Source organism: Cydia amplana, chromosome 11 (assembly GCF_948474715.1).
Source record: "Cydia amplana chromosome 11, ilCydAmpl1.1, whole genome shotgun sequence".
Taxonomy (NCBI): Eukaryota; Metazoa; Arthropoda; class Insecta; order Lepidoptera; family Tortricidae; genus Cydia; species Cydia amplana.
In genome coordinates this window covers 18,566,329-18,581,758 of record NC_086079.1, presented here as the reverse complement: position 1 = coordinate 18,581,758, position 15,430 = coordinate 18,566,329, and the positions used below count along the sequence as shown (strand labels likewise).

Here is a 15,430-nt window from a genome sequence, read left to right as displayed (position 1 = left end):
AACTTCTTAATGCTATAACATAGAGTGCATTTTCATTTAGCTGCATTCGTTCTCAGTTCACCTACATCGGCGGCAGTTGAGAAGAGACCTTGTTACAGTGTGGTAGAGTGCGTTTTCTTTTAGACCAGGGTGGTATGCCGGCGGTTCACCTAGTTCGGTGGGCGCGCAACAGATACCTATCTGTTGCTGCGGCTCCGGGGGTTGCCAGATCAACTCCACTTTTATGGCAATAAATATTGTTGCTTCTATTACTTGCACTTGCATTGCGTAGCATTGGTAATATTGGTATTGGTATAATTCTCGTTGAGAGGTATTTGATATAATTCTTCTTGGACTTATTTACGTAATTGGTTTTTCTTTGGTCACGTTAATTTAACAAAGGTAATTCCTGTTAATTATATTAAATTATTATATTTTGCTACATGTATTTGGTAGGTAAGTATTATAATATAACCTGAACAGTGAACAGATTAGGCAAAGTTATAAGAGTTATAATATAATTACTTAATATCCGAAATAAGATTAATTTAAATTTCAGTGTACTTAATCATTATTTTAAGATATAATTAATAGAGATGAAGACAGGAATCGTCTATCATCCAGAATGCAAACGTAAAAAGGCGAAATCTTATAAAAGGTATAAAGGACACATTATATAAACTGATATTAGTTCTAAAAACAACTCCCAAGAACCGCAAACAAAAATGAAACGAAATAACTTATTAATTCGCGACCCAAAAGTAAATCTAGGCAAAGATTAGTTGGTAGCGCGCGCGGCTCGTAGCTGGCATCCCCGCCCCGTAGCGCCGGCACGGCAGTGCTCGTCCGCCGCCGCGCGTAGCGCCCGCGACGCGTGCTCCGCTACGCCGTAGCCGCGAGCTACGATTCTCGAGTGAATAGTAGCGCTTAGCGCTTGACACATTTACTGTGCACTGAATGGGAACTTTACAAACTGTCTTTATTGTTTTCGTTTAAACTTTCTTTTGTTTGTCATATTTTCCGAGTGAAATGTAACAGGTAAAGCACATGGTTTCCGGGTTTGTAGGTTAATAAAGGGTTTTATTAATTTATGTCTGTGCTGTATGAGATGGCGGAGGTCAAGCTGAATTGTCTGAGCCGGATCTGGAAAGGTTACGGGTTTAGCCCTAGCACGGCTTGGGATTTTTTGGCCAATAAACGTGCGTTCTTTGTTTTTTTTTTAGGAAAAACCGTTCCGTTTATTGTAGGTACTATAAACTTTAGTATCTTAAGATAAAGATATAATATTTTGTTGATATAATAAGGTGATATTAGGCAGTTTTATTATAAAAATATTTATGTTTCCACTTCTCAATATTAAAACCCATTGCAGTATTTATCGCTTAGGTATTTAACTATCGTCTCACTGTTTTAGCTAAAAAGTAGGGGTAGGAAACTTATTTAGTATATGTTTAAAGGAAATAAAATGAAAATGTATTTGTAGATACGTATAAATGTTTGTTGTCAGCCTGCAGGTCTGCCAAGCTCCCATGCCTCGGTTACTACTTCGCGAACAAGAGTAATTTACGAGTGTAAGTATACCGAACATTATGACATGCACATGAAATATACCCGGACCTTTTCTATCTCAGTACTCACGACATGAGCACGATCATTTGATTAAATATGTTTGAGCTGGTATCAATAACAGCTCCCGCGGATGAATGGGTGGACCCTACCTAATACTGCCCTCGTGTTACATACCTATTAAACTTTTGATCGAATGTGTTGTTACGACAAACGCTTTAAGTATATGACTTTATATATGCATTCATTCCTTAATGTTTTTAGGGTTCTGTAGTCAACTAGACACCCTTATAGTTTCGCCATGTTCATCTGTCCGTCTATCTGTCTGTCCGAGGCTTTGCTCCGTGATAGTTAGTGCTAGAAAGCAGGGATGTTGCGAACATCCGCATCCGCATCCGCAACCGCGGAACTTCCGCATTATTTTCAACATCCGCATCCGCATCCGCATCCGCATAAAATCGATGCGGAGCTTATGCGGATGCGGATGTCGAACAAGTCGGTACAGGAACGTCTTAGCGGCGGCGACAAGAGTGCTCACTCCATACATCAGTTAGACTATTAATTTCAGTGTCTACATCTAGCATCGAGTAGCGGAACTATCAGTACTGCTACTTGACAATAGATGTAGCACCGACCGGAAAGTCTTACTTATCTCAACAGCATAAGACTTTCCGGTCGGTGCTACATCTATTATCAAGTAGCAGTACTGAGAGTTCCGCTACTCGATGCTAGATGCTAATAGTCTTTTTGGTACTAAAACTGATGTATGGAGTGAGAAATCTATGTATTTTTCTCTCTGATAGTAGTCTGTTCGGAAAGAGAAGAGTCGTGGAATGTATTGGGCCCCATACATTCCGCGACTCTTCTCTTTCCGCACAGACTCCTCTCTATTCACTCTATTCTATTCTATTCTATTCTGTTTATATAACGCACCTATATTCTTGTTCAAATACTGAACGTTTCGTTTTTTTTAAATAAATAAAAAACTAAAAATGTAATATTTGACGTTTTCTAAGTACCTAATCTTGACATCCGCATCCGCATCCGCATCCGCGGATGTGAGCCTTTAAAAATCCGCATCCGCATCCGCATCCGCGGATGTCAAAAAATTGGCATCCGCAACATCCCTGCTAGAAAGATGAAAGGCATGAATATATAAATCAATAAATCCGACAAAGTCGTCCAATAAAAAGAATAAAAAATATTTTTAGGGTACCTCCCCTACACTTAAAGTGGATGTGTAATTTTTTTTTAGTCAACCCTATAGTGTGGGGTATCGTTGGATAGATCTTTCAAAACGAATAGGGGTCTTCAACAAACATTTTTGATGAAGTAATTATTTTTGGAAATAATTGCTCAGAAGGAAAAAAAATGTGCCCCCCCCCTCTAACTTTTGAACCGTGGGTCCAAAAAATTGATAGTATCGTATTTACTGAAAACTATAGCGAAAATTATCAGTTTAATAGTTTTTGAGTTATAGTAGAGTGTCTAACGAAAGAAAAGTCTTCTAGAAATCGATTTTCGCTCGTGTCGTCTCGGATATGGGTGAATATGGTACCGATGCATTCAGTGTAATGCCCTGAACACAAATATATGAGATGACAAGCGCGAAAGTGGTGGGGGTAGTTGCTGTGACGTCATAAAGTCGCCAGTACAAACTTTTTTTTATTTTCTTTTAAACATACCATGTGGGGTACCAAATGAAAGGGCTTTGTGAGTAGATCACAAATATATAACATACTGTACCGTTTTCAATACTTGGTGTAACTAATTATTAGAAAACTTTCAAAATTTTCACAATCCACAGTTGACTTCTAAATTGAAAATGGCTGAGGAATGGATTAGTCCAAAATATATACCAAGTGACTGTGAATATCCTCCATGTAATGTTAAAAAATAATTAACCAGATATATCAAAAAATATTCTTATCTAAGTACATCAAGTTGAAAAAGTATAAAATTCTGTTACCTTAAACTGCAACTATTATTAAAACTATAAAAAAAACCCGGCAGTTTACATTTATATTTTATTGAAATGGTATTTTCACTAGCTTTCATTTGGTACCCATATTGCTAGAGTAAGAAAAAAAAAACAATCCCCAATGTTATATATTTGTGATCTACTCACAAAGCCCTTTCATTTGGTATGCATTTGCCAGGAAACCTGCTTACACGATACAAGCTGCCTGTAGTTTCTGCTTGTAAGTACTTACCACTTAGATTACGTTCCCTCTGCATTGCCATGGCACATTACTTTAGAAATCGCCGTCACTTGTCTGTTTGTACGTAGTTAAATCTGTGAGATCGATAAAATATTGATGTTGCTCATGAAATCGACCTGTCTTCTTCATCTTGTCATTTTTTTTAGTTTAGTTTGCATAGTTGCCGCATGGCGCTAGCTGTCAGGCGCAATGTACGGCCAAGACGAGTTCGACCCAACATTGTACATAGTAATTTATAATTTATTGTAACGTATTTTTATCTTTTTGCTGTCTTTGTCTTTTGTATGTTATATATTAATTTTGTTTTGTATTCATGCTACCTGTCGTGATTGTTTCACCGGATGGTCTCATCGGAAGATCAGCGCTGGAAGTCGCCAGCAACATGCTGAGATGAGACCATTTCGTGGCACTTTATCCTTTTATTCTCTGTTATATCTCTTGTTATCTCTTGTTATATCTCTGTTATATCTGTTACAACTGTTTCTATTTTGTGTTTGTGCTCACGAATAAAATTATTTCTATTCTTCTTCTATTCTATTTTATTTAGTACACCACATGGTATGTTTAAAAGTAAATAAAAAAAAAGTTTGTATACTGGCGATTTTATGACGTCACAGCAACTACCCCCACCATTTTCGCGCTTGTCATCTCATATAGGTATTTGTGTTCAGGGCATTACGCTGAATGCATCCATACCATATTCACCCATATCCGAGACGACATGAACGGGAACTGACCTAAAGCCTGCGTTAACGCCCTACTATTATTGCAAAAAGTGTCCCCTTCACAGTAGAAATTTAAGACGCACAGTTTATTACGACATTCAACGGGTTTTTTTAAGTTATTTTAGTTAGTTCTGTTCTCCTCGACTTTTACAGATTTCAGGAAATCTTAATTCGGAATCCTTTTGTTCCGACAGTTCTAAGCTATTACAATTAATTTTAGTTTTCAAATAACTTAGTTATAAATTAAAATGTAACGCTCTGGACTGTAATGTAAAACCGTTCATTACATTTATGGGAAAACTATAAAATAATTTAGGTTAAACTAGAAAACTACATTTGAAGCAATATTTTTGGGCTTATACGTGTAATTAATCCATCTGGCCCGGCGTGAAAGTTTTTCGCTTGTACCTAAATTGCACGTAAATTAATTTACCTTGGTACATAATTTTATTAGGGACATGGTCCTATACTTAAATATAAAGAAGAAACACGAGTAAAAATTAAATCTAATTCTGGCGTAATTAGCTTAGCTGGGATGAACTTTACATTGTTTATTATTGTGGCTTCGACTGCGGTTTCAGTTCAAGCGTTCCAGTAACGAATCTACTGCATGTCTGAGGACATACATTATATATATATACATATAACTAGCTAAGTTTACACTTGTTAAAACTTCAACTAGCAAGAGGAATTAAAACTTAACAAACATTGATTAAATAAGACGTAAACATTCAAGTATATTCAGTAATCATTATTTTATTATTCATCCCGCACTCTTTATTCTAAATTAGGAGTTCTATTTACAAGAACACTTGATCTTTGCTTAATACTACAACAAAACGTTATGTACTTATGTATATATTTTTAAACAAAAGTCCTTACACTTATGACTAGTGTACACATTGAGATGTGAGCGTAAACACACAGGCGTTTATTATGAAATTGCCTTTACTCTACCTTCGTTTAATCTACGAGTAAAACCTTTAATTGAATGTAACATTCGGTTAAAGAAATGCATAACTTTCATGCATAGTTCTCTCTAACAGTTCTTTGTTATTAATCCTAAGATTCCTAAGTACGAGTAGTTTGGTCAGTTTATGTTTGTTTTATAAAACAAACTTCAGAACCCTTATAAAGGAAAGAACCCAAATAGTGAAATATAAAAGGTTACCGTCGCTCCAGAATGTTTAGTCGTCGGTTGGATAAACTTTTGACAACACTATCTCCGCGCAAAAGTGTACACCTTGCCCTCCTACAGTCGGGTTCAGTGACCTCAATCTGCTGAAGTCGGGCGCCGCGACGGACGCTGACAAAGGAACTATCGTCGACTGAGCGCTTGACTCGGCCCAATATACAGGGTAAGCAATCCAAATGGGGCAGTAATGGCTCGAACTATAGGACATACGCATTTAGCTTTTTTCACGCTGTAAGTACGAGTACATACTTTTCATTTTCCGCAATGATTATCGCGTGGCCTTAATTTGGTGGCGGATACATAAATGAGTTGGAGGTCCAGAATAAATAATGTCCACTGCGATAAGCGTACGCGTCACGTGCAGGTGATAAAACTATGTTATTGCGCGGCAAATACGATTTATTGTGTTTACATGCCATATAACATAAATTACTTTACTAGACTTATATCGACCGGGATATGAACCGTGATTACCTTTTGTATTGTCAAGGTTCATATCCCGGTCGATATAAGTCTAGTCAACTTAACCGTGAATCATTCATAACTGTTACCTATAAATTACTTTGTTACCCAACGCAATAATTTTATTTTATATTTTGGTTCCGACTAAGCTAACTTAGCACAGATTTGAATAGAACAATGTGAGCAAGCGTCATATATTCATAGACATTTGTCATTAATGATGATATTGCACTTTGTCCCTGCAAATGTCATGCAGAGTTAGGTAACTGTGGTCCAACTTACTTACAAGAAATATAAACTTTTAATGTAATCTAAACTGGGTGAGTTTAGATTACATTAAAAGTTTATATTTCTTTAGACAGAAACTTTTTAGCATTTCATGTAAGTACTTTAAGTTATGCCATTAAAATATTATCATCCAAAATAAAGCATAAAGTGATGTTGGTTGGGTCAGTAAACTCAGGGGCGTGAAGGTCGTGGTAATGCGGGCCCCAGCAGCGAAGTTTGCTCCGACACAGACAGACGAACACTCCGGTTTATTTGTGTTGGGATTAATTACGATCGGAGGACTGCCATTGTTCCTTTGTTGTCCACACGAAAAGAATATTAATTTTCTCGAGTAAGTACCTACCGTCGTCGGACAGAATTTTTGAAGTGAAAACTTCTTTAGCGGCGCTGGGCACTTTTTGAGGCGGGGAGAAAATGATAAAACTCGAGACAGCGTAAGGCGATCACGTGACCGTAAGGGGCGTAAGGCGATCACGTGACCGTAAGCCCCGTAAGGTGGCCACTCATAATTTAAATGGCATTTAAATCAATAAAGAAAAACTCAATGTTATTTGACATTTATGTTGCGGACTCCTTTTCAAGACTCTTTACCTATGTTCAAATAATTTGACGTTGTCATGGCAGTATGTAAATAAACATGTCAATGAAAAAGTGTGATCTTATTTGAGAATGACAATAATTGATAATATATAATAAATAAATAGAATACCTCCGCTAAACGTATGTATCGTGTTACCGGGCGTCGGTAACATAGTGAGGTGAGTTTTCACTTCTATCGGCACTCCTGGAGTGCAACCGTTGTTGCTTGTTTAGATGATAAAGGTTAAAGTGGATCGCTCTTTAACAGAAATATTTATTTCGCAAATAGGTTAGGTATTATCTGGGGGCACGGCAGTGCCCCCGCCAAATCGGGCAAAACAAAGAGGCACGGCCGTATCTGGGGGCACGGTAGTGCCCCCGCCAAGTCGAGCAAAACATCATCCTTTTCTCGAAGCGATTCAGGCCATTTTCGACGTCCAGTTATTTTGTGCTGGCTAAAGCTAGAACCTTGAACTTTCAGGGACATATAGGGGTTAACATGCTTTAGATAATTATATTCTCAAAAACATTCAATTTGAACTTGTAGTTTAAGAATGATTGTACGTCAAAGTTCCTTAGTTTTGACACTGACACACTCACTCACTCACTCACTCACGATCATCATAATTCTAAGATACTTCTAGCATACCCACAAGCTTCAAATTTTAAACATAACTAGTTTCCAGCTTATCAAGCCATAGAAAACCTAAAATTATTGCAATATGTCACGTTTTAAAGATTTAAGAACTGCATAAGTAAGTTTGTAGTCCCATATAAATATATGCTATTACAAAGTTACTGATGCAGTTCCTACAAATAGTAGGTAAAGTAAAGGTCTTGTGATGATGTGTGTACTTGTAGTTATTATATGTGTAATAGTATGAGTATGGTATGGCTATGAGTATGGTAAGGATATGAATATGGCATAGGTATGAGTGCGGGTAGGTATGGTGTGGGAGTTGTGAGATGGGTACTTGGGTATGAGTATTGTATGTGTACAAGTATAGTTTGGTATGGCCATGAGCAGAGATCGGCGGGGGTGAGCTATTTTCCTTATAATATGTCGTATGACTTGTCAAATTATAAGGTAAATAGCTCACCCCCGCCGATCTCTGGGCATGAGTATTGTATAGGTATGAATACGCGAGCCATAATAAATGTCAAGCCGTAGTTCTGGGCAGCCAGCGCCAAATCTCAAAGCTTAGTTCAGTCGCTATCACACCAATCCTGTTTGATGAGTCTGTCATTCCCGTGTGCACTAAGGCTAAGAATTTAGGATTAATTTTTGATTCTACCCTTTCTTGGAGCGGCCAGCTAGGTGATGTAAGTCGTAAGGTTTCAGGCACACTAAGAACTCTGTATAAATTTAAGAATTTTCTCCCAGTAAGTACAAAAAAGATGTTGGTACAGGCATTGATTTTGCCAATTATTGATTATGGTGACGTGTGTACAACGAATGCCACTCAAGAGTCCCTCAACAAATTTAAACGTCTCCGTAAATAGGTACGATCATGTTTCCTATTACCGTCGCCAGCTCAATTGGCTCTCCATCCGTCGCCGTAGATCACTTCGAATTACTTTGTACTCTATTTTCAATCTTGTTTGAGCCTTCTGCTCCTGGATATCTAAGAAATAAGTTCCCGTTTGATACCCCTCGCCCTGGCGTTGAGTTGCGTACATCTCGTGTTCTCAAACTATCAATTCCTGCTCACCGCACTGGGTTTATGACTAACTCCTTAGCTGTCCAGGCGAGTCGTCTCTGGAATTCACTCCCTCTCAATATAAAATAAGCCCCGAGCAAGTTAGCTTTTAAGCGGTTGCTACATAAGTGTCTGCTGAAACAAGAGTTCGAGTAGCGTTCATCATTATATTATATATTATGAGTATGTAGAGACAAACCAAAGAAAGTCTGCAGCGCTAGATTAAAAGTAGTTTTTAAAAATCAGTATGCGACAACACCACAGAAAATAGATTAAATAGTCTTGATACTTGTGAAATTTCTACCATATTTACCGTCTATGAAAAAATTAAGCTGTATGCACAGCTTAATTTTTATATCAAGCTGTATGCACAGCTTAATTTTTATGGTAAAATAAATTTCATTCCAACAATAGATGTCACTATTAATATGTAGACATATACTAATATTGATAAATAATATTGGGAGAATGTGACATTTGGCTTCATCAAAATTAATAAGCTTTTGTAATATCCGCGACGGCGGTAAATAGGTACAGAGGGCCTACCGCGAACACCGAAGTTCTCAATATGCGAGCATCTTTCTCTTTTACTCCCATTAAGGCGTAATTAGATTGACAGAGAAATTGCCCGCAATTTGCGAACTAAAGTTTTCGGAAAAACGAAATAAACCATTAAAACAATAAACATATATCAAAAATTAATTTTAGCTTTAACTAGTAGGTACCCATGCCGTGAGCATAAGCATGGAGGTTGTGGGTTCGAGCTCAAAACCCGGCTAGTACCAATGAGTTTCTCGAAATGTTAGAGGAAGTTCATAAGTATGCCTATACCTATTAGGTGTGTTCAATTTGCTGTGAAACCTTAGCACAGAATAACTAATAGTACTACCGTACAGAAAATTCACTCCTTTACAAAAGTCAGATTTAGGTATAAAATGACACCTATCGCCGCCTGCAAGCAAAATTGAAACTTATAACCGCGCACGAACCGTGAATCTCCTTTGCGCGCCGCAGTTTTATGACCGAGCTGTGAGTGTCGGCACGGGGTTATCACTTGCAAGTTTTTATACCTATACCCACTGATTTATTATTTTTAAGATAAATATAGGAATTACAAACGTTGATTATGTAAACATACATTTTTTATCCGGAGATAGTATGTCTGATTCTCACGGAAGTAAGTTTCGAAGCCATTGTGTATTTTCAATTTTGCGCGAGCGCCACGTGACACGACTATCGTGCACGCCGAGCGGCAGCCCACTGCCGTACGCCTGTCCGATGGGCGCGCCGGCGAAATGTACCTAAACTGCGGAGTGACACCCCCCTGACCTTAGTCTAAACCAATATTATATTATCTAAGTAGGTACATATGGTGAAGTATTAAGATGTTTCATTCCACTTACCCGTCATCAACTCCAAATTTTGTAAACATTGTCGTTTTTCAGCTTGAATCGCCTCGTGCTGACTTTTTACAAGTGTAAAATTATTCGTCATGCGGAAAAGTAACTCGCGCACGCCGGTTTTGTAAGGTTTCACCATGTTTATTCCGTTCATCACAAAACACAATGAATATTTAAACGATTTTGACAAACACATACCATAGTGCATGACGTTTACTGACTGCTTAAAAAACATTGCCATATGTAGTTTTTTAATTCGATGTCAAATTATTGCGCTGCAGACTTTCTTTGGTTTGTCTCTATGAAATATGTAGTAGGATATGAATTATGTATATTCTAGTATTTTTATTTGTGTATTCTACATGTAGTTTATCAGAATGATTAATTGTTTAGTTGTTTACTGAGTTCTAATAAGTAAATTCCTTTTTCTCCTTGCACCAATTTTACATGTCTCTGTTTGGCCAGATGGTTGACTGGTAGAGAATGCCATTAGGCATTAAGTCCGCCATTTGTACATTATTTTTGTGTATTGTGCAATAAAGTTTAAATAAATAAATAAATAAATACGAGTATAATGTGGGATGGGTATGAGTATGAGCTTTAAGAAGAGTGATGGTAGCTGACGTACAAGAAGTAGTATCCGAAAAGAAGGACTACCTACAAAGAGCGCATTATAGAGCACTAATGACATGTGTGTAGATAAAACAATTAACGCTACAAATTTAAGCTCACTGAGGAGCAATTTCGGTACTAAAGTTTTTCAATAGAAAGGAGGATGGGTCAATTATATATAGTGCTGCAGACATTTTGGACTAGTCATTGAGTTTTCACTTCTGTCGGCACTCCCGGAGTGCAACCCGTTGTTTTTAGTAGAAGAATTGCGTTGCGGGACTTGCATCTTTTTACATGTAATGTTTTTGATGGGACATTAAATGGCGGCATTGTTGTTGAGTTTAAAAAGTACGCGTCATTTCATAAATTCCATCCTAAATAACAGCTATTAACTAAATATTTAACATGTTAGAAATGGCACGGCATATATCATAATCATCATCATCATTGGCCTTGAAGTCTATTACAGACTATTGAAACAGTGTCAGGTAGGGCGACAACGTTTTTCGTGACTATGTAAGCCAATACGGGAGCGGCAAACACGACCACAGGCCTGGCAGGTGTAATTTACCCGTGGCGAACAAGTGTCGGGCTGATGACGCTTGGCTCGCTTACTTGCGAGTGTCTTAAACCAAGCGTCGTCGTGAATTTTACGCCCGTCGAACACCAGTTTGCGCCACTTTGTCTCTGTCCTCGGCAAACTCCTCCCATTTATGAACCGGGATGTTGAAGGAGTGCATGGCTCGCTTGGCGCAGTCTTTGTGCCGTAGCATCGGCCGACCGACGCTTCTCTTGGCATCAGCTATGGCGCCAAGCAAAACACGCCGCGGCAAACGAAAAGTTGCATTCGATGCACATGCCCCAGCCAGCGTAAGCGTCTCTGCTTTAGCAGCGCAAAGAGGCTGGGCAGCTGAGCAATCTCAAGAACCCTGTCGTTCGTGACCCTGTCCTTCCAAGATATGCCCAATATGTTCCGGACGCAGCGCATGTGGAAAGCGTTGAGACGACGTTCGTGCTTGGCATACGATGTCCAGGTCTCAGCTCCGTACAAGAGTATGCTCAGGATGCATGTTTGATAGACAACCTTGGTTTTCCTGGTTAGATGTTTATTTTGCAATACTCTTGCACTCAACTTCCCAAACATCGTTACCATAATGGTGCTCAAATTATACTTGAACTTCATAACTCTGAGCATAGTTAGGTCCATAATAGAATAATCTTTTTTGCTTTAAAAATACGACAGAAGTTACTCAAAACACCATACAAATGAGCTTAAATATGTAAATTAATGCAGACAGACTGTGTTCTCAAATATGAAATGTGCGTGGGATGAACCTATTCTGCCGACCGTAGACCTGACCGTTCCCGCGCGAGTACAGACAGCAGTCCAATCTGCGCAAAAGTGTGATTTATGAATCATTCGCATTTGAAATGACAGTAGGGTCTGGTAAATAAGGCCGATGCCTTTTTAGGGTTCCGTAGCCAAATGGCAAAAAACGGAACCCTTATAGATTCGTCATGTCTGTCTGTCTGTCCGTCTGTCCGTCTGTCCGTCTGTCTGTCCGTCCGTATGTCACAGCCACTTTTCTCCGAAACTATAAGAACTATACTGTTGAAACTTGGTAAGTAGATGTATTCTGTGAACCGCATTAAGATTTTCACACAAAAATAGAAAAAAAAAACAATAAATTTTTGGGGTTCCCCATACTTCGAACTGAAACTCAAAAATTTTTTTTCATCAAACCCATACGTGTGGAGTATCTATGGATAGGTCTTCAAAAATGATATTGAGGTTTCTAATATCATTTTTTTCTAAACTGAATAGTTTGCGCGAGAGACACTTCCAAAGTGGTAAAATGTGTGTCCCCCCCCTGTAACTTCTAAAATAAGAGAATGATAAAACTAAAAAAAATATATGATGTACATTACCATGTAAACTTCCACCGAAAATTGGTTTGAACGAGATCTAGTAAGTAGTTTTTTTTTATACGTCATAAATCGCCTCAATACGGAACCCTTCATGGGCGAGTCCGACTCGCACTTGGCCGCTTTTTTTATTAACATTTAACGTGATTTTGAAGTAGAGAATAATGAAACTTGTTTAGTATAAAGGCTTTCATTATTTACTGATTTGGAATTACCTATGAAAGCAGTACCGTAAAATGGGGTGATTAGGGATTACGAGGGCAGTTGGGTTATGACTGGGGAGAGAAGGGATGACAGAGGGGTGAGTTGGTTTTTACAGGCTACTGGCACTGCTACGTAAATTATATATTCTAATAATAAATCAAGCTATTATAATGTTCATAATCCCAAAGTCTCGATCCAACAATTTTCAAAACTCACCTTAGTAGGAAATCCCTCCTCACCCCAACTACGGGGTGAGCTGGAATTTCCTACTATTTCGTGTTTATCTTTAAAGTTAAGAAATGGAACTACACAAAATCATAAAAAAAAACAAAATACAAACGACCGGAACATTTATTATGTATATAAATCAGTTTACCACATGTAAAAATAAAGTTTTATCGAGGTTTGAATGTCAGTTTTGTCCCTACTCACCCCATTTTACGGTAATCGGAGTTTATTGTTATTTTACCGTTAACTTTACGGCCACGGGAGACACCATTTTATAGACATTGTATTCCCATAAATTGAATTGAATATTCCGGAGAATGCCCCAATTTAATCGCCGCCATAATAAAACAGCCCTGCCCTGAGGCTCTTGCGGTTGCTGAAGCCTACGCATGTACCACGTCACGTTCCTATATTTACGTCCTATACCTATGCGAATGAATTTTATTTTATATATTTTAGAGACTTTTTTTGTTATACATAATTAAAATTATGATAATAATATGCGTTATTTGTCCGAATCTGAGTATTCTTGCAACGTTTTCATCGGCTATTACAAGGTACTTAAGGTATAAGGTACGTTTACTACAAAAATGCTTCATACGCGTCGAAAAGGTTAACATCAATATTTAAACAACCAAGTAGATAATCCCATGTTTGGTAAGGTATATTTATAAATAGTTATATTTACTGCGGGCAAAAACCAATTTCAAAAGTTTCATGCCATTTGTAATTAAACGAGCCATCTATACCTACCTACTTTCGAGAACAACATACAGTAGTATTGAAATATGGAGTCTGAGAGCCTTACACTCGTTTCTGGCAGTCGCGTGTATAAGTATTATGTACCTACGTTTAGTTAGCAATAGCAAGCCTTTGGTACCTCCGAGCCCATTACGTGCAATAGGCACAGGTAGCCCACAACACGTTAATTAGCCAATCAAGTGTAAAACTAATGAACGCAACACAGTTTAATTCGTAACTGCACATAGGTACACCTTAATTGAACTGTTGTTCGCATAATTCATCCGCGTATCAATCCCGACCGTTTCATTCCTGCGCCTACTCCTACGCCTACAACAACGGAACTACCTATGTATTGGACGCTTTTACATCTGCGCTAATTTGAATCTTATATCCTGGAGATAAATCTCAATGTGTTAGATACACGGGAGGGTTCTAGTTAATTAATTTGAATGAAACCCGCGGCCAATTAGCCGGTTTCGCTTGTTACGGAATGTGTGTTTAAAGCGATTTATGCTGACGTAGGAAAAGATTTACGACCTGATATAAGTATATCATTGTTACCCGACTAATGGTGCTCCCACACTAGCTGATATAATATAACGCTATATACCATTGTTTGACAGGGACACAATAAAATTCTATCAATACTATCAAGTTGTCCCTGTCCCACGATGCTATATGTAGAACGTTAAATAACAGCCAGTGTGTTAGCACCAAAACCAACAGGGTGACAACAATTTGACGATGACGTCTGTTTGTACAGGTAGTATAGGTAGAATATGTTGTATCTACCAAATTTATTTTTTTTACCGAAGCGCGGGTTGTATGTAAGTACTTACTGTATAAAGCTTCATTTATGTCGAGAGAGCCCGTTTGTTTTTAGTAACAAAAATGTTTAAAGTGTTTTTATGTAGCTTATTGTGCATATTTATGTAAATATTTAAAAGTGCATGTGGTATATGTACCTATGTAAAGTCCCAACGTGTTTTGTACACCCTACATATATACGAGAGGACATTTAATATTTGAATTCGATTTGATTTCCATACCTAGAGGCAGGGCTTGTTAACGTTACCAATTCACATTATAAAGTAACGTTACTTAACGTTAAAATCATAAAAATAGCTTATTACCGGTAGTAAATGGTAACGATACTTGATATTTCGTACATAAGTTCCGAAAACTCATTGGTACGAACACGAACCGGGGTTCGAACCCGCGACCTCCGGATTGCAAGTCGCACGCTCTTATCGCTAGGCTACCAGCGCTTGCGTCTGATGGCGACTGTGCATGTAAAAATCGGACATTCGCGGAATGGACATAATTGGACCTATCCGAAACACTGGATGCTAGGGGAAATGGACAAAATGGACATAATTGACATTAGGGTAATTAGACCTTCGAAGAATAGACATTTTGGGAATTAGACCTAACGGACAGACTGGACATTTAGGGAATTAGACCACATGGACCGGTCCGATGATTCGGAATTAAGACTCGATATTAATAATGTTTATCATGCAGGTTTATTACAACGTTAGGATGTTAATAAAGAGCGGTCGTCAAAATATTATTAATACTTAATATAAGAGTAACAGAA

General features: G+C 38.0%; 1 protein-coding gene across 1 annotated transcript in view; it reads left to right on the top strand.

The window, feature by feature from the left end:
• The first annotated feature begins 836 nt into the window (after positions 1 to 836).
• The window catches only part of LOC134652092 (GTP-binding protein Rhes), a 93,063-nt gene continuing 78,469 nt past the window's right edge, over positions 837 to 15,430 (top strand). Inside the window, exon 1 of the mRNA XM_063507255.1 lies at positions 837 to 1,017. The gene's annotated coding sequence lies outside the window, so the exon portion shown is untranslated. The remainder of the gene's footprint in view (positions 1,018 to 15,430) is intronic.